We start from the raw sequence: 27,179 nt of genomic DNA on the forward strand, positions 1-27,179 counted from the left end.
GGTATTTATTTCAAGATGCACGCATTGAATTCAGTAGTAATACATCCACCAAGACTCTAGAGATTTTTTTAAAAACTAAAATTAAAATATTTATTAACAAAAGGAAAGATTTCAAGCACATACATAAGGTCTACAAATTACTACTATAACTCCTGAAACCCTAATTAATCTGGCTCCCAGTTACACCCCCTTTAAGACAATAGTCCAAAAATATATATTAGATTCTAAACAGATCCAGCTATTTAACGCAATACCCTGGACAGTGGAATTCAAAATGGCTCTCTCCAGCTTTGGTTTCTGTAGACAGCAGGTTTATGCACAAATGCCGGAGGCTTCTCGCACTTCTGTTAGATCTTACAGTGCCTTCCCTGCCACATAGCCTCATTCTCCTTTATACATGTTTCTCCCTTTTTTAATATGTAAATTCCATTGTTTCCAAATGTCTTTGGAACTTCTACCTTTCTTATAATATAATCTTTTCATGTTGCTACTATTCTCACAAATGTCTTTGAAATTCAAACCCCCCTTCATCAATCTACAAATGCAAATTCCCTTTACCCTTACATGCTAAGACCCCAACCATGTTTACTCATTAGCATATTAAAGACACTTCTACACCTTACTTCTTTTGATAACTTCAACTTGCAGTCTGCTTGGCTACAAGATGTAATTAAATCACACAGACAGGTGGAACAACACAACTCCCCATAAACCTACATTACAATAAACCAGAAAAATATTATGAAACTTATTATGTCTTCATGACACCAATCAGGCTTTTATGTTCTCTCCCCTTATCTCATCCACTGCTGTTCCCTATGATCATGTTCCCCATGAGTTTCCACAACTCCTTTCAAACATCCGATCTCTAGTCTTTAAACTAACTTGCAGCAGTTTTATTACTCGTGTTTAACTGTTAACAGTTGGTGATGCTTAGAGCTGTTCATCATGCCTGCTGGGCTGATGATGTTTATTTAGCTTATTCTCCATACACACTACTTAACTTTTGTATTCAAGTGAGAGTTGTTCCCAGTTCCTCTTATCAGTATGATCTGGGAGTGTGCTTGTTTATCTTCACGCTCCAATTGATCGTGCCTGCCCAACGTTTTCCTTATCTGTGAAAACAGCTTGGAGCATTCAGCAGTTTCATTTCACTTTGAAAAGTTGCTTTTTGGCCTTGTGAAGCATATTGAAAACATAGGGCTGAATTTTCTGTTCATCGGGCGGTCGGGCCTGACCCAATCGCGGGTGGGTGCAGAGCCGATCGCCACCAGCGATCAGGGCCGCACCGCCATTTTACGTGGACGGGCCAATTAAGGCCCGGCCAGCGTGATGTCCGCTGGGAAGTGCTATCTGTGCAGGTGGGGGGAATCCCTAAAATCGAGACTGCGCTCTTTCGCGCATGCGCACGAAAGAGCACACTCATCTCCCTGAGGCTAAGTGCAGACTTTTAAAAATATTAAAAACAGAAAAAAAAAAATTCCCTTACATGTCCCCTCATGTGACAATGTCACATGAGTTGGGACATATTCATAATTTCCATAACAAGTTTATTACAATTCTTAAAACCCTCATCCTGCCGCTGGATGAGGTTTCATATTTTTTCCAGTTGCCGCCGGGGCTCCTGTCCGACCCGCCAATCTTAAGGTTGGACGGGCAGGTCCTTTAATTATTTTATTGATCCTGTCAATGGCCTCAAGTGGCCATTGACAGGTCGGCGGGCCTGCAGTTGATTTTGTTGTGCCCCCGCCTTCCTAAAAATTTAAATGGGGTGGGGTGACGTCGGGAGTTCCGCCCAACGTCATCCCATGTCATTTTACGCATCGGCCCCGCCCCCTGCTCGCCGACGGCAAAATCCTGCCCATAGTATCCAACATTAAATATGATTCTGTGATTGGACAACATTTGCTTAATAATCCTAAATGTGCTAAAATTCATGCTGCCAACCAATTTAAAATTGTCAGTTGGGCTTGCAGAGTAGCGCATGTGTGTATAGCTACATATATATATATACTTTTTAAAATTCATTCACGGGATGTGGGCTTCGCCGGCTGGGCCAGCATTTATTGCCCATCCCTAGTTGCCCTTGGGAAGGTGGTGGTAAGCTGCCTTCTTGAACCGCTGCAGTCCACGTGGTGTAGGTACACCCACAGTGCTGTTAGGAAGGGAGATCCAGGACTTTGACCCAGCGACAGGAACGGCGATATATTTCCAAGTCAGAATGGTGAGTGACTTGGTGAGAAACTTCCAGGTGTTGGTGTTCCCATCTATCTGTTGCCCTTGCCATTCTAGATGGTTGTGTTCGTGCATTTGGAAGGTGCTGTCAAAGGAACTTTGGTGAATTCCTGCAGTGCATCTTGTAGATGGTAGACACGGCTGGTACTGTGCATCGGTGGTGGAGGGAGTGAATGTTTGTGGATGTGGTGCCAATCAAAAAGGCTGCTTTGTCCTGGATGGTGTCAAGCTTCTTGGGTGTTGTGGGAGTTGCACTCATCCAGGCAAGTGGGGAGTATTCCATCATACTCCTGACTTGTACCTTGTAGATGGTGAACAGGCTTTGGGGAGTCAGGAGGTGAGTTACTCATCGTACGATTCTTAGCTTCTGACCTGCTCTTGTAGCCACAGTATTTATATGGCTAGTCCAGTTGAGTTTCTGGGCAATGGTAACCCCCAAGATGTTGACTGGGGGATTCAGTGATGGTAATTCCTTTGAACACCGAGGGGCAATGGTTAGATCCTCTCTTGTTGGAGATGGTCATTGCCTGACACTTGTGTGGTGTGAATGTTACTTGCCATTTGTCAGCCCAAGCCTGTATATTGTCCAGGTCTTGCTGCATTTGGACCTGGACTGCTTCAGTATCTGAGGAATTGCGAATGGTGCTGAACATTGTGCAATCATCAGCAAACATCCCCACTTCTGACCTAATGGTTGGGCTGAGGACACTACCCTGAGGAACTCCTGCAGTGACGTCCTGGAGCTGAGATGACTGACCTCCAATAACTGCAACCATCTTCCTTTGTGCTAGGTATGACTCCAATCAGTGGAGAGTTTTCCCCCTGATTCCCAATAACCCCAGTTTTGCTAGGGCTCCTTGATGCCACACTTTGTCAAATGCTGCCTTGATGTCAAGGGCAGTCACTCTCACCTCACCTCAGGAGTCCAACTCTTTGGTCCATGTTTGAACCAAGGCTGTAATGAGGTCAAGAGCTGAGTGGCCCTGGCGGAACCCAAACTGGGCACCTGTGAGCAGGTTATTGCTAAGCAAGTGTCACTTGATAGCCTTGTTGGTAACCTCTTCCATTACTTTACTGATGATGGAGAGTAGACTGATGGGGCGGTAATTGACCTGGTTGGATTTGTCATGCTTTTTGTGTACATGACATACCTGGGCAATTTTTCACATAGCTGAGTAGGTGCCAGTGTTGTAGCTGTACTGGAACAACGTGGCTAGGGGTGTGGTAGGTTTTGGAGGTCAAGACTTCAGTAGTATTGCCGGAATATTGTCAGGGCCCATAGTCTTTGAAGTATCCAGTTTCTTGATATCGCATGGAATGACTTGAATTGGCTGAAGACTGGCATCTATGATGCTGGGGGCCTCTGGAGGAGGCCCAGGTGGATCATCCACTTGGCACTTCTGGCTGAAGATTGTTGTGAATGCTTCAGCCTTATCTTTTGCACTGATGTGCTGGGCTCCTCCACCATTGATGACCTGGATATCTGTGGATCCTCCTCCTCCAGTGAGTTGTTTAATTGTCCACCGCCATTCACGACTGGATGTGGCAAATCTACAGAGCCCATACATCTGATCTGTTGGTTGTGGGATCGCTTACCTCTGTCAATCACTTGCTGCTTATGCATTTTGGCACGCAAGTAGCCCTGTGTTATAGGTTCACCAGGTTCACAGCTCATTTTTAGGTATGCCTGGTGCTGCTTCTGACATGCTGTCCTGCACTCTTCATATATTAATATACAGGGCCCTGTTCTTTGCAGACAGAAATAACATGTACATAAATTGCACAGAATAATTGGCAGCCACTCGCTGGCTCCTTCCTCAAGGCAATGTCTTGACTAATCAGGGTCAAACAGCTTGATTTAAATTTCAAACAATGCTTGCCAGTTAACTGTCCATCACCATTAACTGGTGCATTCTCCACCTCTACCAATCAGAGTCCGCTTGCCAACCAATCAGCACTCTGTTCTTATACAGTATTAAGTTGTTGCTTCCCCTGACATTGGTATTCTTGTGATTGTCCTGATGACTGCAAGACGAAAGCTTTGACAAAATGTCTTTTTTCAGCAAGACTCAAATTCTGTACTACCAAACGACAATCCCAGCATTAATTTATTTTTACCATTCATCTTCCTTTTCAATTGGGATTGATTCATAAAGAACTAATTTGTTCATAGAAATCACATGACCCTCAATTCTGCTAATACTTTGGTCAATGAAATCACATGACCCACATCCTGAATCCTGCTCCACTGATCTGATTGGTTCATGGGAACCTCCAACCTGTGGGAGGGGATTGATTGGTTTCTTTTGTTTTAATGATAGTCGCTCTGATTCCTTGTTAGCGGCCCTGATCCTAGCTCAACCTCACCAGTCTGGGGCTGGAAGTGTCCCTGTCGGCAATTTCAGGCTTCTGGTTTCATGTTCCCTGTCCTTCTCACCATATAAAGATTATTTTGTATATTTAAGTTTTTGAAAACAGCCGGATGGAATGGGCAACAAAGGATCAGGATCCCAGGTCTTTGGTCTTAGGGTGGGGGGAGAGGGGGAATATCCTGGAAGTTTCCATCCCTTCACACTGATGGCACTGACCCCGGGATTGAGGGTGGTTTCAGTGCTCAGGCGAGCTGGTGGGTGGGGCATGCTGCCCCAGCCCAGCTCCAGTGACTCAGCTCCAGTCTGAGCAGCCTGTCTAGGATTTCCAGATGTAGGTGTTACCGACACTGAGATTAATTTACCCTCAAAAAGCCGATGAAGCATCTCATATCAATGGATTCCAGATGAGAATATGGGGAGTATGGCAAATAGGGCCTATGGAGATCTGTGACAGTATATGCAATTCATGTTCTGGCAGCACTATCGCTGGAGATAAAACAGTGATGGTTAGTTTTGTTTAATAATTTCAGTTTCTATTCTTGCCCTCAGGAAATAAATAATCTGGAAACCATAACACATCAGGCACTTTCATCTTCAACTCACCAGGTGGAGTGGAAGTCGAAGAAGGAATTTGGCTTTCAGTCAGCATTATGAAGTAAAATCATTGGAATTCTGTCTGCATTAGACTATTAGACTATTGAACGAGGAACCTGTTTTCAGAAATACAAAGCATAAATTACACAGCAGTTGGAACAGATAGAGCGGGGAATGCTGCTGCATTGTAACTAGTGATTGTCAGAAGAAATAAGAGACAAAGGGCAGATCTATTTATAATATTGTATCAAACAATATTTTAAGCAAAATCAACCTTAATCTCCACTCAGACTTAACAGAAAATACAAAGATAAACTTCAATTCTTTACTGTCATAATGTGGAATCAAGTATTCCGTAAATGTCCTCAGGCAGGTATTATGGGTCATGACTATCTGGAGTTATTAACTAAAATAAAACTCATCCTGCAGCTCATCTTGATGAACAGAATAATCCACTCAGATCTGTAATTCCCAGAGCAACAGAAAATACATTAAATTACAGAAAGCAATTGACCATCTTGAATTTGAATTTGGCTCCAGATATCACTCAGCTGGGCAGCAGTCACTGTTACCTGTCCTTGAAGGTGGCAGGACAGGTGGACAAGGTGGTCAAGAAAGCATATGGAATACTTTCCTTTATTGGGTGAGGTATTGAATATAAATCCAGGGATGTAATGATGGAAGTGTATGAAAATACTGGTTAAGCCACAGCTGAAATGTTGTGTACAGTTCTGGCCACCACATTACAGGAAGGACGTAATTGCTCTGGAGAGAGTGCACAGGAGATTTACAAGAATGTTGCCAGGGTTTGAAAATTGCAGCTATGAGGAGAGATTGGATAGGCCAGGGATGTTTTCCTTAGAACAGAGGAGGCTAAGGGGTAACCTAATCGAGGTGTACAAAATTATGAGGGGCCTAGATAGGGTAGACAGGAAAGACTTGTTCCCCCTAGCTGAGGGGTCAGTTACCAGGGGAATAGATTTGAGGTGATTGGTAGAACGATTAGAAGGGACATGAGGAAAAACTTTTTCACCCAGAGGATGGTGGGGGGGCTCGAATTCACTGCCTAAGTTGGTGGTTGAGGTTGAAATGCTCAACTTATTTAAAAGGTACCTGGATCTGCATCTGAAATGCTGTAACCTGCAAAGCTACAGCCCAGGTGCTGGGAAGTGGGATTAAAATGAGCGGCTAGTTTCTTTTTTCTCTTTTTTGGCTGGTGCAGACACGATGGGCAGAATGGCCTCTTTCTGCACCATCACTTTTCTATGGTTCTATGGTTTCCATTACTGTGCTACTGGGTAGTCCTGGTCTTTGCTCCAGTGACTGCTCTGCTGCTTCAATCTCCCATCCTCTCCTCATTAACAAGTGCTATAAGTAGCAGTAAATATTATTAATCTGTGAAACAAACACCCTTTTAAAATACAGAGTGTGTTGTTCCTAATCCCCTGGTATATGTCTGATAGTGTTTGAGGATATTAGCAATTAGATAAAAGGACATACTTGTCTTTATATAGCAGGTTTCCCAACCTCAGAACATTCCAAAGGGCAGAGTCATTCGGTCGGCCTGCTGGGGCGGGCCCGACACGCCATCGCATAAAATGATGAGCGATGACATCAGGCATGTCACCGCGCGCCATTGCGATATTTTGGCGGCCGGGCACGCTATAAGTTCTGAGGTGTGCCACCATTAATTAACAGGCCACTTAAGGCCCTTGAGGAAGTAATAGACAGCGATTTTTCTCAGCCCGTGCAATTTTCAGGGCATCATACAGACGCAACGGGCAGGCGGGTAGGCCACATTATTAAGAACCTCAACCACGGGCGAGATAAGAGGAGTAAGTAGGCTCATGAATGCTAGTTGTTAGTCACTTACTTTAGAAACTTACTGCTACTTGCTTGTGTGAACAGGAGAACTTCAAATCTCTTCAGAGCTGCTTTTACAGGAATAACAGGTTTCAGGTCAGGACTCTGGAGAAAACATAATTCTTAGGGCCTTGCTGGTTTCAGGCAGCCTTCCCTTACCCTGGGAATGGGGGTTGTGCTCTCCACTGGAGGCACCTCCTCTGAGGAGGAAGGTAGGGCCAGAAGGGGGAGGAGGCCAGGAGTCCAAATTCAGCCACCAGGGGAGCCACCTTTGGGAGGACAGGCATAGGCACAAGGGACGCAGGGCCAACAGGAAGTGCAAGGTGGGAGGGGCCGCAGAAGACACCACTATCCTGCTGCCAGGGTATACAGGCATTGAAGCAGCTACCTCAATATGTCTGAGATGCAGTGTCGAAGGAGGCACCACCTCTCAAGGGAGACAGTGACCTCTAATTGTCAGATGTTAGGCCCTGAGATCAGCTCCAACTGCATGGGTGAACGCCCAATGCCAGTTGTGTTGAAGGTAACGGCTGCCTTTAACTTCTATGCCTCTGGCTCTTTCCAGGAGTCGGTGGGTGAACTTTCCTTAGTCTCCCACTCAGCTGTCCACAGTTGTGTCAAGCTGGTGACAGACGCTCTGTTCAGGCGTGCATTGACGTTCATTCACTACCACTCGGACGAGGCCAGCCAGACAGAGCGAGCCAGAAGCTTTGGCGTGATTGCTGGCTTCCCCCGCGTTGTTTGCACACATAACCATCAAGGTGCAGCAGGTGAGCCCAGTGGCTTCGTCAACAGGAAGGGCTTCCACTCCATGAACGTGCAGATAGTGTGTGATCACAGGATGCTGATTCTACAAGTCTGTGCAAGGTACCTAGGCAGCTCCCACAACGCCTACATCCTCAGACACTCCCAGGTGCCGGGGCTCTTCAGTGCTCCAGCCAGGCTTGATGGATGGCTGGTGGGTGACAAGGGCTATCCCCTCAGAAGGTGGCTCATGACACCTCTCCGCCATCCAAGAACAGAGGCTGAGCAGCCGTACAATAGAAGCCACGGCTCCACAAGGGCTGTGGTGGAGAGAGCCATCGGTCTTCTCAAGATGCGCTTCCGATGCCTGGACCATTCAGGGGGCGCACTCCAGTACCCCCCAGATCATGTGTCGCTGATAGTGGTTGCATGCTGCTCTCCACAATCTGGCGCTGGAAAGGGGCGACGCAGCGGAGGAAGAAGATGTAAATGCAGATGCTCTGGCTGCACACGAGTCCAGTAGTGAGTCCGAGGACAAGCACACTCAGGAGAATGCTGAGGGGGTAGACGCTGACCTGGGCAATCTCCAGGGAGGCAGCGACACCCGGGAGGCTTTGATCCAACGATCCTTCAGCTAGCCCACCACAGATGGACCTCCAACACATGCTAGGGCTGCAGGCTCCATACTCGATACCTGAGAGCAACATTTGCCTGGTTAGGAACATTAACTCTGTGCTTTGTCAATAAAGCTCAATGACAAACAAGTCACTCATAACATCATGGGTTCCCGTCCGCCTGTAGAAGGAATGACGTGCCACCCAGAGGCTTGTTGAGAACTAAAACATTTAATGATTGCGTACTACAAAACAGAAATGAAAGTGCATTAAAAGGTGTTGAACAGCACACCGAATGAGAAGCAACTGACGTGGGGGCAACAGAAAACCACCAGTGATAAGCCCGTGTTGTGCCTGAGGTGATTTATGTTTACGTTTGCTATGTTCGGGTGCTCCCCCCTCGCTGGCACTGACATTGGAGACAGCCTGCTCACTCTGCTGTCCTGTTGGCCCTGATGACCTTGGCGGTCGTCCTCTGGCCCGTGGAGCCTGTGCTGGCCCCGACTGTGAGGGAGCAGTAAGTGGCATGGCTGGCATCTCCCCAGTCACCGCAGCCTCATCAGATGCCACCACGGTCATTGGCAGAGGGGCGGAGGAGCTGCTGTCCTCACCTGGAGCGCCCTGAGAGGAGCCCGCAGAGACGACAGGCAGGTCATGCGCCAACGTGAGGTCGCTTTGGACCTCCCTGCTCACCATTGATGGATGGGCGCCTAGCTGGGATATTGGGTGCCCAATCCATCTCCCACACTAACAGTGACCACATGAGGTCATTGCCGGTGTGAGGGCTTGCAGGTCCGAGCGCATCTCCATGAGAGTCATCACTCTCTCCATGGAGGAGGCAGTGAGCCCAGCCATGAGGGTCATTGCATTATTTATGCTCCGCATGGACTCATCCATCATGGAGACCATGGCACGCATTCCCTCATGTACCTCCGCCAGATCCTCTGGACTTTCAGCATCTGCTGCCTCAGGGACGACTCCAGAGACACATCATCAGCCACTGACTGAGCATGTTCCTGGTCCCCTGCAGTCCTCCAATTGCCAGCGCCCTGGGCACTCTCTGCCTCCGCCTGCACCTCAAGCAAGTGTGAAGTGGTCTCACTACTGTGCCCTGGGATACTAGCCGACGATCTTATCCCCACTGAGGCGCTGGTGTCTGTGCTGGTGTCTGCCTGGCTGAGATGGCGTGACACTGGTGCATGTATATCTTCAGGGCCCTTAGGGGTCAGTGGTGGTCCCTCTGCCTCCTGAGTCTGGGTGTGCTCCGAAGAGGCTGAAAGGAAGAATAAGGACATTTGATTAGTTCAAGTCATAACACTGTTAATGTGCATGCCTGGCCGCCGGGTCAGGATGCGCTCCTCCCTCCATAATCAATGGACAACCCATTTGGAGTCTGAAATCAATATACAGCCAACAGTGGAATGTTTGCAATGACAGATATTGTGACCTCAGGGCACAGCACTCTCACCTCCCAGGGGCACCCCAGCCTCACCGGTGCCGGTAGACCTGAGCGCCTCTCCAGCTCCAGTGCCTCCTGCTTGTATCTGATGATGATAAGAAGGTGGGCCTGCCCTCTGCAGCCGTTCGGCATTATTTTGTGCTGTCTTCTCCTGAAAGGAGAGAGGAGCATTGATTAGTCCACCCTGTAGCTGCAGCGCCACTGCAGCCTGGCCACCTGCACCTGAGTGAAACATCGCAGGGCTCATCCGATTCGTGACCCTGGAGCCGCCATACACTCACTCCAAGCAGCCAGGGCTGACCCCCTTGCCCAGATGCTGCCTCCATCACATTTGCCACTCACACTGTAAGACCTTCCAAAGCAAGGGGCACTACCACATGGAAGGACAATGGCAGCAGATGGATGGCTGCACCGCCACCAGGAAGTTCCCTCCCAGTCAGTCAGCATCCTGACTTTGAAATGTTTCGGTGTTCCAGCACAGTGCCTAGGTACAGCTCCTGGAGTTCGCCCCCAAAACAGTGTGGGTGGACGTGCACCACATGCAGCGGATACAGAAGGCAACTCAGCACCACCCTCTCAGGGGCAACTAGGCATAAGCAATAAGTGCTGGCCCACCCAGCGAAGGCCACATGCTGTGCATGAATGAATGCAATAACAAAATTCTGAGTTGGGGGAGGGCCGGGGGGGAACTAACCTAACTGCTGTGCTAAGTGACCCATGCCAACAAGGTGCTCACCCTTCCCGATCATAAGAGGTCATTGAACCGCTTGCGGACTGCACCCAGGTGCGCCTCACCACATCGTGGGAGCTGACCCTTTCTGCCACCTCCTCCCAGGTATGTTTTGTCATGTGGGGGGGACTCCCCCTCCTGTCCCAGGGCACCACGGCGTCGCCCGGTGCTGCCACCTCCTTGAGGAGGGCAGCGAGGCACTCATCTGAAAAACCTCGGGGCACACTGCCCTGCTGGCCTGCTCTCCTCCCTCTCTGAGAGGGCTCTCGGGCATCCTTCTGTCCGTCATCGTTGGCAGCCTTTTAAACAGGCTGCCGGGTTGCCATTGGACCCTGTGGTCATTGGACTCCTGCCGCCGCCCGCCACTTCCCACTGTTCTCAGGAGCCGCGATTCACGCCTGATGGGATTTAATTGGCCCGCCCACGTAAAATGGTGGCGCGGAGCCGATCACGGGCGGCAATCAGCTCCGCACCCACCCACACCCGCTCCCGAACAGCCCGCCCACTGTAGGCAAAATTCTACCGAAAGTGTTTTACAGCCAGCAAAGTGTTTTGAAGTATAGTCACTGTTGTAATTTAGGGAGCACAGGTGACAGTTTGCACATTATAAGTTGCATAATGTAATAATGACCAGGTAACCTGTTTTAGTGATGTCGATGAAGGGATAAATATTAGTCAGGATGATGGAAAGAACTCCTCTGCTTATTCCAATAGAAACATGGGACCCTTTATGTCCACCTAAGGGACCAGAGGAAGCCTTATTTAAATGACAATGACTCATCTGAAAGATGGATCCCCCAACCATGTAGCACCACCCTCAGTACTGCGCAACAGTGCAAAGTGCGCAAGTCTCAGGCATGAGACTAACTCACAACATTCTGACTCAGGGGTGAGACATGCAAGCTCATGAGTGTGATGGTGACTAAGGTCAGCTGAATAAAGTTGGAAATATCATTATCTTCATAGTGCTGTGGTAATGGTTTTATACAGTTCTATGGATATTGTACGGTTCTGATTTTTGCTTTGTTGCAGGATTTAGAACAGTTTATAATGCAAAGGAAACATTGTTTGAGGTTCAGTTATTTAAATAACAAAATGTGAAATGTTCAGTCACATGGCTTGGATAACAGAAATTGTGTTCTATGTTAATGATGACTTCCGCCATTCTGGCCTCTTGTGCATCCCCCACTTCCTTCACTTCACCATGGGCAGCTGTGCCTTCAGCTGCCTAGCTCCTATGTTCAGGGCTTTCTCCCTAAAACACACCCCTTCTCTACCTATCTTACCTCCTTTGAGATGCTCCTTAAAATCTACCCTTTTCACCAAAGCTTCTGGCCATGTATCCCAATATCTTATCATTAGTTTTGGTGTCAAATTTTGTTTGGCAATGCTCCCGTGAAGTAGCCTGGGAGGCTTCATTATGTTAAAGGTGCTAGATAAATGTGACTTGTAAATGTTCAATGTGTGCTGCTGTGGAATACTGTGGACTACACTGTTGTTTAAACTGTGAAATATTAATCTCTAAAAAAATTTTTCAGAATGCCTGTAGCAACTGAAATGTGATCTTTAAACCAAACCCCTGGAGGCCTAGGAAACAAAAACAGATTTTGTTTTTCAGTGGCCTGGCTGATTATCCACCCACGTGATGGCTTCATTGCCTCTTGTGTGCTCCAGCCTATTATATTTTGAGTGCATGACTCTTTCTGAAAGTCAGTCTCCGGAGACAAGCCAGTGAAAAGCAACAACATTTGTCATTGCGGGTCACAGGGTGAATATTCCACTGGGATAGGAGATTACTCTGGGTATAGTTTGGATTCTCATTGTATCTTCCAGAGTCCCACAGACCCTGTCCAAACTAGATCCCCGAGAATAGATCCTCTCCAATGCGCTCGAAAACCCATTCTCACAATATTGTAAGATGAAAATCTGATAAATTGATGAATAAAATTGCACAGAATCAATTGGATCGGGCAGCAGATGGATAATGGTAATGCATGACTTCATTTTTTGCTGGCTCTTTTAAAGCTGTTTCATTAAAAAAATGGAAAATAGGAGAAGGAGGAGGCCATTCGGCCCCTCGAGCCTGCTCCACAATTCAATATGATCATGGCTGATCCTCTATCTCAACACCATACTCCTGCTCTCTCCCCATACCCCTTGATGCCTCTGCTTTCCAGAAATCTATCTATTTCCTTCTGACATATTCTCAGTGACCTGGCCTCCAAAGCATTCTGTGGTAGAGAATTCCACAGGTTCACCACCCTCTGAGTGAAGAAATTTCTCCTCAACTCAGGCCTACCCCTGAGACTGTGACCCTTTGTTCTAGGCCTCTCAGCCAGGGGAAACATCATCCCAGCATCCAGCCTACCCAGCCATGTCAAAATTTTATATGTTTCAATGAGATCCCCTCACATTCTTCTAAACACCAATGAATACAGGCTGAGTTGACCCAATGTCTCGTCACACAACAACCCTGCTACCCAGGAATCAGTCTGGTGAACCTTCATTGCACTTTCTCTATGGCAAGTAAGGAGACCAAAACTCCACACAAAACCCCAGGTGTGCTGTCACCAAGGCCCTGTACAGCTGTGGCAAGACATCATTACTCCTGTACTCAAGTCCTTTCGCAATGAAGGCCAACATACTATTTGGCCTCCTAAGTGCTTGCTGCACCTCCATGCTTGCTTTCAGTGATTGGTGTGCAAGGACACCCAAGTCCCCTTGTACATCAACTTCCCCAATCTACCACCATTTAAATAATAATCTTCCATTCTGTTTTTCCCACCGAAGTGGATAACTTCACACTTATCCATGTCATACAGCATCTGCCATTTTTTTGCCCACTCACTCAACTTGTCTAAATCATCTTGAAGCCTCTTTAATCCTCCCTACCATTCACATTCCCACCTAGTTTTGTGTCATCAACAAATTTGGAAATATTACACTTATTTCCCTTATCCAAATCATTGATATATATTGTGAATAGCTGGGCCCAAGCACTGATCCCTGTGGTACCCTACTACACCCTGCCATTCTGAAAAAAGACCCATTTTTTCCCACTCTGTTAACCAATTCTCAATCCATGCCAATATATTACCCCCATCCCATGTGCTTTAATGTTGCACACCAATCTTCTTAGTGAGACTTTCACAAAAGCTTCCTGAAAATCCAAATAACCACATCCACTGGTTCTCCCTTATATATTCTATTATTTAACTCCCTAAAAACTCCAGTAGATTTGTCAAACATGATTTCCCTTCCATAAGCCTATGTTGATTTTGTCTAATCCCTCTGATATTTTCTAAGTGTCCTGTTATCACACCCTTAATAATAGACTCTACAATTTCCCCTACTACTGATGTTAGGCTAACCGGCCTGTAATTCCCTGTTTTCTCTCTCCTGCCTTTTTCAAAATTGTGCAATTACATTTGCCACCCTCCCATCTGCTGGGACTGTTCCAGAATCTAAAGGATTTTGGAAGATGACAACCAATGCATCCGCTATTTCCATGGCCACCTCCTCTAGTACCCTGGGATGTAGATTATCAGGCCCTCGGATTTATTGGCTTTCAGTCCCATTAACCTCTCCAGCATTATTGCTTTAGTAATACTAATTTCCTTCAATTCCTACTCCTCATTAGACCCTTGGTTCCTAGCACTTCTGTAAAGTTACTTGTGCCTTCTTCCGTGAAGACAGAATTAAGGTAGTTGTTTAATTGCTCTGCCATTTCCTTGTTCTCTATTATAAATTCTCCCATTGCGGACGTAAAGGACCTACATTTGCTGTCACTAATCTTTTTCTTTTATGTACTTCCAGAAGCTTTTACAGCACGCTCTTATGTTCCTTGCAAGTTTATTCACATACACTATTTTTCCTCTCTTTATCAATCTCTTTGGTCTTTTCTGCTGCATTCTAAACTGCTCCCAATCCTCAGGCTTGCTACTTTTTCTTGGAACTTTATATGACTCCTCTTTGGATCTAATACTATCCTTAATTTCTTTTGTTAGCTATGGTTTCCTGCTACTAAATTAATAACAGCCCTTTGATAACTTTTATGATGAAATGGAGATACCAGAACTACATAAGTAAAACATGATTATATTTATTTCTAAGTTCAGGCAACTTTGAGCTACAGAACTCTTGATCAAGATCAGAATGTAATTCAGTAATGGCACCAACTCATTGTGATTCTCAGGAAAATCTAAAGCTGACACAATGGGCACCTCTCCCATAGACAAGTTGGTGGCGTGGACAGATAGGTGGCAGATGAAGTTCAATGCAGAGAGGTGTGAGGTGGTGCATTTTGGTAGGAAGAACATGGAGAGGCAATATAAAATAAGGGTATAAACCTAAGGGGGTACAGGAGCACAGAGACCTGGGTGTATACGTGCATAGATCATTGAATGTAGCAGGACAAATGGAGAGAGCAGTTAAAAAAGCATACAGTATCCTGGGCTTTATAAATAGGGGCATAGAGTACAAGAGCAAGGAGGCTATGCTGAGCTTATATAAGACACCAGATAGACCTCAGCTGGAGTATTGTGTACAGTTCTGGGCGCCACACTGTAGGAAGATTGTGAACGCATTGGAGAGAGTGCAGAAGAGGTTTACAAGAATAATTGCAGGGATGAGAAACTAAAGTTATGATGATGAATGGGGGAGGTTGGGACTGTTCTCCTTAGAGAGGAGAAGGCTAAGAGGAGATTTGATAGAGATGCTCAAAATCATGAGGGGGATAGAGTAGTTGGGGAGAAACTGTTCCTTCTCATAAAAGGATCGAGAACGAGAGGGGACAGATTTAAAGAGATTTGCAAAAAAGCAAATGCGATTTTTAAAAAAATTAATTCATGGGATGTGGGCTTCGCTGGCTGGGCCAACACTTATTGCCCATCCCTGATTGCCCTTGAGAAGGTGGTGGTGAGCTGCCTTCTTGAACCGCTGCAGTCCATGTGGTGTAGGTACACCCACAGTGCTGTTAGGAAGGGAGATCCAGGACTTTGTCCCAGCAACAGTGAAGGAATGACAATATATCTCCAAGTTAGGATGGTGATTGACTTGGAGGAAACTTCTAGGGCGGTGGTGTTCCCATCTATCTGCTGCCCTTGCCCTTCTAGATGGCAGTGGTCGTGGGTTTGGAAGATGCCGCTGAAGGTGCCTTGGTGAATTCCTGCAGTGCATCTGGTAGATGGTACACACTGCTGCTACTATGTGTCGGAGATGGAGGGAGCGAATGTTTGTGGATGTGGTGCCAATCAAGTGGGCTGCTTTGTCCTGGACGGTGTCAAGCTTTTTGTGTGTTGTGGGAGCTGCAGTCATCCAGGCAAATGGGGAGTATTCCAGCACACTCCTGACTTGTGTCTTGCAGATGGTGGACAGGCTTTGGGGAGTCAGGAGGCGAGTTACTCATCATACGATTCCTAGCCTCTGACCTGCTCTTGTAGACACGGTATTTATATGGCTAGTCCAGTTCAGTTTCTGGCCAATGGTAACCCCCCAGGATGTAGATAGTAGGGGATTCAGTGATGGTAATGCCATTGAACATCAAGCAGCGATGGTTGGATTCTCTCTTGTTGGAGATGGTCATTGCCTGACATTTACGTGGCGTGCATTTTACTTGCCACTTGTCAGCCCAAGCCTGTATATTGCCCAGGTCTTGCTGCATTTGGACATGGACTGCTTCAGTATCTGAGGAGTTATGAATGGTGCTGAACATTGTGCAATCATCAGCAAATATCCCCACTTCTGACCTTATGATGGAAGGAAGGTCATTGATGAAGCAGCTGAAGATGGTTGGGCAGAGGACACTGCCTTGAAGAACTCCTGTGGTGATGTCTGGAACTGAGGTGACTGACCTCCAACAATCACAACCATCTTCCTTCATGCTAGTATGTCTCCAAGCAGCGAAGATTTTTCCCCCTGATTCCCATTGACTCCAGGTTTTCTAGGGCTCCTTGATGCCACACTCGGTCAAATGTGGCCTTGATGTCAAGGGCAGTCACTATCACCTCACCTTGAGAGTTCAGCACTTTTGTCCATGTTTGGACCAAGGCTGCAATGAGGTCAAGAGCTGAGTGGCCCTGGAGGAACCGAAACCGCGCGTCAGTGAGCAGGCTATTGCTAAGCAAGTGCCACTTGGTAGCACTGTTGATGACCCCTTCCATCACTTTACTGATGATGGAGAGTCGACTGATGGGGTGGTAATTGGTCGGGTTGGATTTGTCCTGTTTTGTGTGTGCAGGACACACCTTGGCAATTTTCCACATAGCCGGGTAGATGCCAGTGTTGTAGCTGTACTGGGACAGCTTGGCTAGTGGTGAGACAAGTTCAGGAGCACAAGTATTCAGTACTATTGCCGGAATAGTGCCAGGAATGTTGTCATAGCCTTTGCAGTATCCAGTGCCTTCAGCCATTTCTTGATAACACGTGGAGTGACTCGAATTGGGTGAAGACTGACATCTGTGATGCTGGGGACCTCCAGAGGAAGCTGAGATGGATCATCCGCTCGGCACTTCTGGCTGAAGATTACAGCAAATGCTTCAGCTTTATCTTTTGCACTGATGTGCTGGGCTCCACCATAAGACCATAAGACATAGGAGCAGAAATTAGGCCAGTCAGCCCATCGAGTCTGCTCCGCCATTCAATCATGGCTGATAAGTTTCTCAAACCCATTCTCCCGCCTTCTCTCCGTAACCTTTGATCCCCTTACCAATCAAGAACCTATCTATCTCGGTCTTAAATACACTCAATGACCTGGCCTCCACAGCCTTCTGTGGCAATGAATTCCATAGATTCACCACTCTCTGGCTAAAGAAGTTTCTCCTCATCTCTGTTCTAAAAGGTCTTCCCTTTACTCTGAGGCTGTGCCCTCGGGTCCTAGTCTTTCCTACTAATGGAAACATCTTCCCCACATCTACTCTATCCAGGCCTTTTAGTATTCTGTAAGTTTCAATCTGATCCCCCCTCATCCTTCTAAACTCCATCGAGTATAGACCCAGAGTCCTCAAACGTTCCTCATATGTTAAGCCTTTCATTCCTGGGATCGTTCTCGTGAACCTCCTCTGGACCCTCTCCAGGGCCAGCACATCCTTCCTGAGATACCGGGCCCAAAATTGCTCACAATATTCTAAATGTGGTCTGACCAGAGCCTTATAAAGCCTCAGCAGCACATCCCTGCTTTTATATTCTAGACCTCTCGAAATAAATGCCAACTTTGCATTTGCCTCCCTAACTACCGACTCAACCTGCAAGTTAACCTTAAGAGAATCCTGGACTAGGACTCCCAAGTCCCTTTGCACTCCAGATTTCTGAATTCTCTCCCCATTTAGAAAATAGTCTATGCCTCTATTCTTCCTACCAAAGTGCATGACCTCACAGTTCCCCACGTTGTATTCCATCTGCCACTTCTTTGCCCATTCTCCTAACCTGTCCAAATCCTTCTGCAGCCTCCATGCCTCCTCAATACTACCTGTCCCTCCACCTATCTTTGTATCATCTGCAAACTTAGCCAGGATGCCCTCAGTTCCTTCATCTAGATCATTAATGTATAAAGTGAAAAGTTGTGGTCCCAACACTGACCCCTGCGGAACTCCACTAGTCACCGGCCGCCATCCTGAGAAGGATCCCCTTATCCCCACTCTCTGCCTCCTGCCAGACAGCCAATCTCCTATACATGCTATTACCTTGCCTTTAACACCATGGGCTCTTATCTTACTGAGCAGCCTCCTGTGCCGCACCTTGTCAAAGGCCTTCTGGAAGTCCAAGTAGATAACATCCATTGGCTCTCCTTTGTCTAACCTACACATTACCTCCTCAAAGAAATCTAACAGATTTGTCAGGCATGACCTCCCCTTGATGAAACCATGCTGACTTTGCCCGATTTTACCATGCACTTCCAAGTATTCTGAAATCTCATCCTTAATAATGGACTCTAAAATCTTGCCAATGACTGAGGTCAGGCTAATCGGCCTGCAATTTCCCGTCTTTTGCCTCACCCCCTTTTTAAACAGGGGAGATACATTAGCGATTTTCCAGTCCTCTGGGACCCTCCCTGACTCCAGTGATTCCTGAAAGATCGCCACTAACCCCTCCACCATCTCGTCAGCTATCTCCTTCAGAACTCTGGGGTGTAATCCATCTGGTCCAGGTGATTTATCCACCTTCAGACCTTTCAGTTTTCCTAGCACCTTCTCCTTGGTAATGGCCACCATTCTCACCTCTGCCCCCCGACTCTGTTGAACTTTGGGGATGTTACTCGTGTCTTCCACCTTGAAGACTGATGCAAAGTACCTATTCAGTTCCTCCACCATTTCTTTGTTCCCCACTACTACTTCTCCAGCGTCATTTTCCAGCGGCCCAATCTCCACTTTTGCCTCTCTCTTACCCTTTATATATCTAAAAAAAACTCTTGCATTCTTCTTTTATATTACTGGCTAGTTTTCCCTCATATTTAATCTTCTCCCTCCTTATTTCTTTTTTAGTTGTCCTTTGTTGTTCTTTGTAGGCTTCCCAATCCCCTGGTTTCCCACTGCTCTTCGCCACATTGTATGCTTTCTCTTTAGCTTTTATGCAGTCCCTGCCTTCCCTTGTCAGCCATGGTTGCCTCGTCCTCCCTTTAGTATGCTTCTTCTTCCTAGGGATGAATTTTTGCTGTGTCTCCCAAATTACTCCCAGAAACTCCTGCCATTGCTGTTCCACTGTCTTTCCTGCTAGGCTCATCTCCCAGTCAATTCTGGCCAGCTCCTCCCTCATGCCTCTGTAGTTGCCTTTATTCAACTGTAATACCGTTACATCTGATTCCAGCTTTTTCCTCTCAAATTGCAGGGTAAATTCTATCATATTATGGTCACTTCCTCCTAAGGGTCCCTTCACCTTAAGCTCCCTTATCAAATCTGCCTCATTACACATCATTAAATCGAGAATTGCCTGTTCCCTAGTGGGCTCCACCACAAGCTGCTCCAAAAAGCCATCTCGTAGTCATTCTACAAATTCGTTTTCTTGGGATCCATTACCAACCTGATTTTCCCAGTCTACCTGCATATTGAAATCCCCCATGATCACTGTAACCTTGCCTTTCTTACACGCCTTTTCTATCTCCTGGTGTATCTTGTGCCCCACATCCTGACTACTGTTCGGAGGCCTGTACATAAGTCCCATTATGGTTTTTTTACCTTTGCGGTTCCTCTACTCTACCCACACAGATTCTACATCATCTGACCCTATGTCATTTCTTGCTATCGATTTAACTTCATTTCTTACTAACAAAGCAACCCCAACCCCTCTGCCAACCTGCCTATCTTTTTGATAGGATGTATCCTTGGATATTTAGCTCCCAGTCCTGATCCCTTTACAGCCACGTCTCCATGATGCCTACCACATCATACCTGCCAATTTCAATCTGTGCCACAAGCTCATTTACATTATTTCGTATACTGCGTGCATTCAGATACAACACCTTCAGTCCTGTGTTTCCCGTCCCCTTTCTCATTGCGTCCCTTTATCTGATGTGCTTGAAGTTAGATTCCTAGCCCTTTCCAAACACTCTGTCCTATTTTGTGTTCTGGGGACTTTAATAGCCTTTCCTGGGCTCTCCTTTCCTTTCAGTTTTTTCATAATTTTCCATGAAGTTGAATCCACCCCCCCACACGCTAACCTGCTGCTTTGTTTCCCATTATTCATACTTCTTTGGAGTGTTACCCTTCCCTCCCCACCCCACCACCCCACTTTCTAGTTTAAAGTCCTTTTGACCACCCTATTTACCCTTTTCGCTAGAACATTGGTCCCAGATCGGTTCAGGTGGAGACCATCCCAACGCTCCGTCCTGTTCCAATACTGATGCCAGTGCCCCACGAAATGGAATCCCTCTTTCCCGCACCACTCCTTTAGCCACGTGTTTACTTCCCTTATTCTCACGTCCCTATGCCAATTTGCACGTGGCCCGGGTAGCAATCCGGAGATTATAACCCTTGAGGACCTGTTCTTTAATTTAGTTCCTAGTTCCTGATAATCCCCAAACAGGTCCTCTTTCCTCGTCTTACCTATGTTATTTGTCCCGTCGTGGACCATAACAACTGGATCCTCCCCCTCCCTCTCCAATATCCTTTCAAGCCGGTTAGAGATGTCCCTCACCCTGGCACCGGGCAGGCAACATACCAAGCGGGACTCTCGATCCTGCTTACAAAGGATGCTATCAATTCTCCTAATTATAGAATCCCCTACAACTACCACTTGTCTTTTTGCTACCCCCTCTTGAATGTCCTCCTGTGCCACGGTTCTGTGGTCAGCTGGTTCATCCTCCCTACAGCCCTGTTCCTCGTCCACACAGGGAGCAAGAACCTCGTACCTGTTGGACAAGGTCAAGAGCTGAGGCTCCTTTGTTCCTGAACACAGGATCTCTCTACCTGCCTCACTTGCAGTCACACCCTGCTGACCCTGACCACTGACCGAACTTGAGGTACTTGATCTACCGGGTGTGACCGCTTCCTGAAACAAAGCGTCCAGGTAACTCTCCCCCTCGCGGATGTGCCGCAGCGTCTGGAGCTCAGACTTCAGCTCATCAATTCTGAGCTGGAGTTCCTCCAGCAATCAACACTTGCTGCAGATGTGGTTACTGCGGCTTGCAATGGGAATAGCCAGCTCCCACATCATACAGCTACAGCATTGCAATTGAGATTGCAATGAGATTGCAATTTTGTGTTCACTTCCAGGGCTGTTGATGAAATGGTTTCTGAAGGCACTGTAAAGATATAACACTTCAATAAGTAGCAACCCCACTTGTCCTTAAATGTAAGATCATCCCAAGGAGCTTTATAATGGAAAGATGGCACAAAGCCACATGATATCTCAGGGCCAGGTAACTCAAGTTTAGCTGAAAAATTAACTTATCGGAAGCAAGGTAGGGAGGAAATTGAGTTTTGCGCAGAGAACAAAGTAGTCGCAGGGCTAGAGTATAAAATTAGATGCTCAGGAGGCCAGAATCAGATGAGTGCAGGTATTGGTTGGGGGGGGCGGGGTAGGGTTGGGAAGAGATTTTTGAAGATGGGGTTATGGTGTAATTTGAATACCAGGATGAGCAATTTTAAAATTTCTGCCATTATGGAGGTTAGAGGTGGATGTTGGAAGAAGTAGATGTTCTGGCTCTTACTGTCTACACACCTGGCTGCCATGTTTCTCAAGGTTGTGGAAGGTGCCAGTAATGGAGCCCTTGTGACCAAACGGGTGCAGCACATCTTACTTTGAGCTTACTTTGAGTTCCTAAATGCGCTTGAGGAGGTGGTGGTGAGCCACCTTCTTGAACTGCTGCAGTCCATGGGGTGCAAATACACTCACAGTGCTGTTAGGGAGAGAGTTCCAATATTTGGCCCAGCAATAATCAAGGAATAGTGATATATTTCCAAGTCAGGATGGTAAGTGGCTTGGAGGGGACCTTCAGGTGGTGGAGTTCCTGTTTATCTGCTGGAAGTATGGAGAGAGCAGGAGCAAAGAGAGTGCAGGAGCAGAGGGAGAGCAAGAACAGAGAGAGCAGGAGCATGGAGGGAGAGCAGGAGCACAAGGAGAGAGCAGGAGTGCAGGGAGAGAGCAGCAGCACAGGGAAAGAGCAGCAGCACTGGGAGAGCGGCAGCACTGAGAGAGCGGGAGCACTGAGAGAGCGGGAGCATGGAGAGAGCAGGAGCACAGAGAGATCAAGAGTACAGAGAGAGAGCAGGAGCATGGGCAGAGCAGAAGCATGGAGAGAGATCAGGTGCATGGAGAGAGAGCCAGGAGCACAGAAAGAGAGCAGGAGCATGGAGGGAGAACAGGAACACAAGGAGAGAGCAGAGGCACAGGGAGAGAACAGCAGCACAGGGAGAGCAGGAGTATGGAGAGAGTGGGAGCATGGAGAGAACGGGGGCACAGAGAGAGAGAGCAGGAGCACTGAGAGAGCAGGAGCATAGAGAGAACAGGAGCAAGGAGAGAGCAGCAGCAGGGAGAGAGCAGGAGCAGGGAGAGATCAGGAGCATGAAGACAGAGCAGGAGCAAAGAGAGAGCAGAAGGAGAGGGGGAAGAGGAGCATGGAGGGAGCAGGAGAACAGGGAGAGCAGGAGCATGAAGAGAGCAGCAGCAGAGAGAGAGCTGGAGCATGGAGAGAGCACGAGCACAGAGAGAGCAGAAGCATGGAGAGAGCAGGGGAACAGGGAGTACAGGAGCATGGTGGGAGCAGGAGTATTAAGAGATCAGAGGCAGAGAGAGAGAGAGCAGGTGCATGGAGAGAGCAGGAGCATGGAAGAACAGGAGCAGGAAGAGAGCAGGAGCACAGAAAGCTGGAGAACGGGAAGAGCAGGAGCACAGAAACAGCAGGAGCAGAGAGACAGAGATAGCAGGAGCACAGACAGAGCAAGAGCACGGAGAGAGCAGGAGCACAAGCAGAGCAGGAGTACAGAGAGAGACCTGTAACGTGGAGAGAGCAGGCGCACGGAGAGAGAGCAGTAACATGGAGGGTGCAAGAATACAGTGAGACTGCAGGAGAATGCAGAAGCACGGTGGGTGGGGAGCAGAGCACAGAGAAAGTAGGAGCTTGGAGGGAGCAAGAAAATGGGGAGAGCAGGTGCACAAAGAGGGCAGGTACAGGAAGTGAGCAGGAGCATGGAGTGAGCAGGGGTATAGAGAGCACAGAATTATGGGGAGAGCAGGAGCATGGAGGGAGCAGGAGAATGGAGAGAGCAGGTGCGTGGAGACAGCAGGGGCACATAGGGAGCAGGAGCACAGTGAGGGGGAGAGCAGCAGCAAAGAGAGAGCAGGAGCATGGAGACAACGAGAGCACAGAGAGAGAGCAGGAGCATAGAGAGAGTGTGGGCACAGGGAGAGAAAGCAGGAGCATGGAGAGAGCAGGAGAATGGAGAGAGAGGTGGAGCATGGAGGGACAGCAGGAGCATGGGGAGAGAGCAGGAGCAAAAAGGGAGCAGAAGCAGAGAGGGAGAGCAAGAGCATGGAGAGAGCAAGATCAGGGAGAAAGAGCAGGAGCATGGAGAGAGAGCAGGAACATGGAGCGACAGCCAGAGCATGGGGAGAGCAGGAGCAGGGAAAGAGAGCAGCAGCACGGGGAGTGAACAGGAGCTCTCTGATTTCATTGGAGCGGAGAAGACTGAGGGGCGACCGAATTGAGGTGCAATGTTATGAGGGGCATGGACAGGGTGGATAGGGAGCAGCTGCTCCCCTTAGTTGAAGGGTCAGTCACAAGGGGACATATGTTCAAGGTGAGGGGCAGGAGATTTAGCGGGGATGTGAGGGAAAACGTTTTTACCCAGAGGGTGGTGACGGTCTGGAATGCTCTGCCTGGGAGGGTGGTGGAGATGGGTTGCCTTACATCCTTTAAAAAGTACCTGGATAAGTACTTGGTACATCATAACATTCAAGGCTACGGGCCAAGTGCTGGTAAATGGGATTAGGTAGGTAGGTCAGGTGTTTCTCACGTATCAGTGCAGACCCGATGGGCCGAAGGGCCTCTTCTGCACTCTGTGATTCTATGATTCTGTGAACATGGAGAGAGCAGGAGAATGGAGATAGCAACAGCACAGAGAGATCAGGATCACACAGAAAGAGAAGTAGCACAGAGACAGCAGGAGCAAGGACAGAGAGCAGGAGCAAGTAGAGACCTAGAGACTGGAAAGAGCAGGAGCACAGACAGAGAGCAGGAGCAGGGAGAGAGAGCAGTGGCATGGAGAATTATCATGGGGCATGAAGAGAGCAGGAATACCAGGAGAGCAGGAGCACAGAGAGTGCAGGAGCATTGAGAGAGCATGCACACGGATAGAGCAGGAGCACAGAGAGGGCCGGGGCATGAGTAGAGCAGAAGCACAGGGAGTTAAGGAACACAGCGATAGCAGGAGCACTGAGAGAGCTGCACACCAACTTGCGGGTTTGGTTAAGATGAGATGACTCCATGATGCAGCATTGACTCTATTTCTTGTTTCACTTTTATTAAAAGTGGGTGTGGAACATCCTTTGGGGTGAATAAACACGCTGGTTTTGCATCTGGTCTCAATGTGATGTGATGGGCAGTTTTCAGCTTCCCCAGACCTCAAAAGGATTGTAGGATCTCTGTTCACAATTGTGCCTGTTTTTCTGGGTTTCTGAGTTCATCAACTTCATAGATGAGTTCTGGATCTGTGCAACCTTTTCGGCTTAACAGTGAATAACATTTGCGTTGGAGAACGTACAAAGCTTTAGTGATTTCACTTCCATTCTACACCAACAGTGCTGTTTGGGAGGGAGTGACAGAATTTTGACCCAGTGATAATCAAGGAACGGAGATATATTTCCAAGTCAGGATGGTGACAAGGGATGCTGCCCTTGTCCTTCTAGGTGGTATTGATCGTGGGTTTGAAAGATGCTGTCCAAGGAGCCTTGGTGAGTTTCTGCAGTGCATGTTGTAGATGGTACACACTACTGCCATTGTTCATCAGTGGTGAAGGGAGTGAATGTTTGTGGAAGAGTTGTCAATCAAGTGGGCTGTTTTGTCCTGGATGGTGTCAAGCTTCTTGAATATTGTGAGAGCTGCATTCATCCAGGCAAGTGGGGAGTATTCCATCACACTCCTGACTTGTACCTTGTAGAAGGTGGACAGGTTTTGGGAGCCAGGAGGTGTGTCACTCACCACAGGATTCCTAGTCCCTGACCTGCTTTTGTAGCCATAGTGTTTATATGGCAAGTCCAGTTCAGTTTCTGGTCAATGGTAACCCCCAGGATGTTGATAGTGGGGGATTCAGAGATGGTAATGCCATTGGATGTCAAGGGGCAGCAATGAGATTCTCTCTTGTTGGAGATGGTCATTACCTGGCACTTCAGTGGCGCAAATGTTACTTGCCACAGGGTCTTGCTGCATTTGGACATAGACTGCTTTAGTATGTGAGAAGTCGTGAATGGTGCTTAAAATTGTGCAAACCATCAGCAAACATCCCCACTTCTGACCTTATGGTGGAAGGAAAGTCATTGATGAAGCAGCTGAAAATGGTTGGGCCTGGGACACTACCTTGAGGAACTCCTCAGCCATATCCTGGAACTGAGATGACTGACCTCGAACAGCCACAACCACCTTCCTTTGTGCTAGGTTTGACTCCAACCAGCAGAGAGTTTTCCACCGATTCCCATTGACACCAGTTTTGCTAGGGCTCATGGATGTCACACTGGGTCAAATGCTGCCTTGATGTCAAGGGCAGTCATTCTCACCTCACCTCGGGAGTTCAGCTCTTTTGTTCATGTTTGAACCAAGGCTGTAATGAGGTCATGAGCTAAGTGGCCCTGGCGGAACCCAAACTGAGCATCAGTGAGCAGGTTATTGCTGAGCAAGTGCTGCTTGATCGCACTGTTGATAATCCCCTCTGTCACTCTACTGATGATTGTTATGATCCCAGCTGATGTTACTACTGGATAAGCCTAATCCCAGGATGGAACCCAACATGATAGATCCTAACTTTTATATTTTGTTTAGATATGTGGAGCATGGCTACTGAAAAGTGTCACAGTAGTCAGCTGATGAACATTTAACAAAAGCATAAAGCATATTAAAAAAGAAATGAGGAACTATAGTACAATACTCCTTCGCCCACAACCTATAACTTCATACATATATACAGATTTGTCAGCGTAACACAAGTTACCAAAGATATCTTATACTCTAAAGTTCACTGTAAGTACACAGCCCATGTAATCCGAAAGACAACCTGTGGTCAGACACAGCACTCTCTGAAACCAAGTGACAGATACCAAACAAAACAGATGCTATAGATCTCTCCCATTCACCACCACCCGACCCCCAACAGTTCCTTGTCACACCGCAAGCCAAGCAGTCTCACTGAACTCGGTCTTTCACACAAGGGTTTTCAATCTCCACTCTCCAAGGACTCATTTCCGGATCTTGTCCCAAAGAACGCTTTCTATCAGACGTCTTCCGCAAGGTTCGCCCTCCAGGGTTTCGAACTCTCCTTCCAATGTTCTTCCCGTGGATCACCATGTGCATTCAAACTTCCTTCCATGCCCTCTCTCTCAAATGCGCTACTGTGCCAACAGCACCCCACTGCTTCATATGCCCACAGCAAAGAGTTACAGACCATCAGCTATCTCTTTGGACCTTTAGGCTTCTCGCTTTAATTCTGCTTCCTGCAGCTTTCTTCTCTTTAAGCCTGAAGGTTGGAGCCTTCCCCTCTGCTCTATACTTTCACTTCCACAGAACAGAACCTTTTTACAGATTCCTTTCCTTTCTTTGACCATAATGTGTTCTTGGGGCCCCTCCTTTCTATCTCACTCCTTGGCCTTGGGACCATTCGGATCTTTAGGAAATCTACTCTCTCTGCAGTTCACTCTCCCAGTAGACTGCTGACCACTTGGCATTTCCCTTGAGATTCAGAGCTCACTTGACATTCACTGTTACTTTAACTTTAGAGCAACTCATCAAACATTCTGAGACTTACTTCCCTCAGAAGTCTGCTGGTAAGTCAGTTAGAGAGAGACTTAAACTGCTCCCTTCAGCTTACAGCATATTGACCAACTGAACTCAAACTGCTTTTGGTTTCTCTGTCTGTGTGTGTGTGTGGGTG

At 47.4% G+C, this 27,179-nt stretch overlaps 1 long non-coding RNA gene across 1 annotated transcript in view; it reads right to left on the reverse strand.

Moving 5' to 3' along the window:
• Positions 1-5,318, reverse strand: part of LOC144695068 (uncharacterized) — a 28,294-nt gene extending 22,976 nt beyond the window's left edge. Inside the window, exons 1-2 of the long non-coding RNA XR_013579858.1 lie at positions 5,211-5,318; positions 4,970-5,093 (exon numbers count right to left, since the gene is read on the reverse strand). This is a non-coding gene — a long non-coding RNA (uncharacterized LOC144695068). The remainder of the gene's footprint in view (positions 1-4,969; positions 5,094-5,210) is intronic.
• Positions 5,319-27,179: the final 21,861 nt, after the last annotated feature.

Source organism: Cetorhinus maximus, chromosome 20 (assembly GCF_964194155.1).
Source record: "Cetorhinus maximus chromosome 20, sCetMax3.hap1.1, whole genome shotgun sequence".
NCBI classification, from domain to species: Eukaryota; Metazoa; Chordata; class Chondrichthyes; order Lamniformes; family Cetorhinidae; genus Cetorhinus; species Cetorhinus maximus.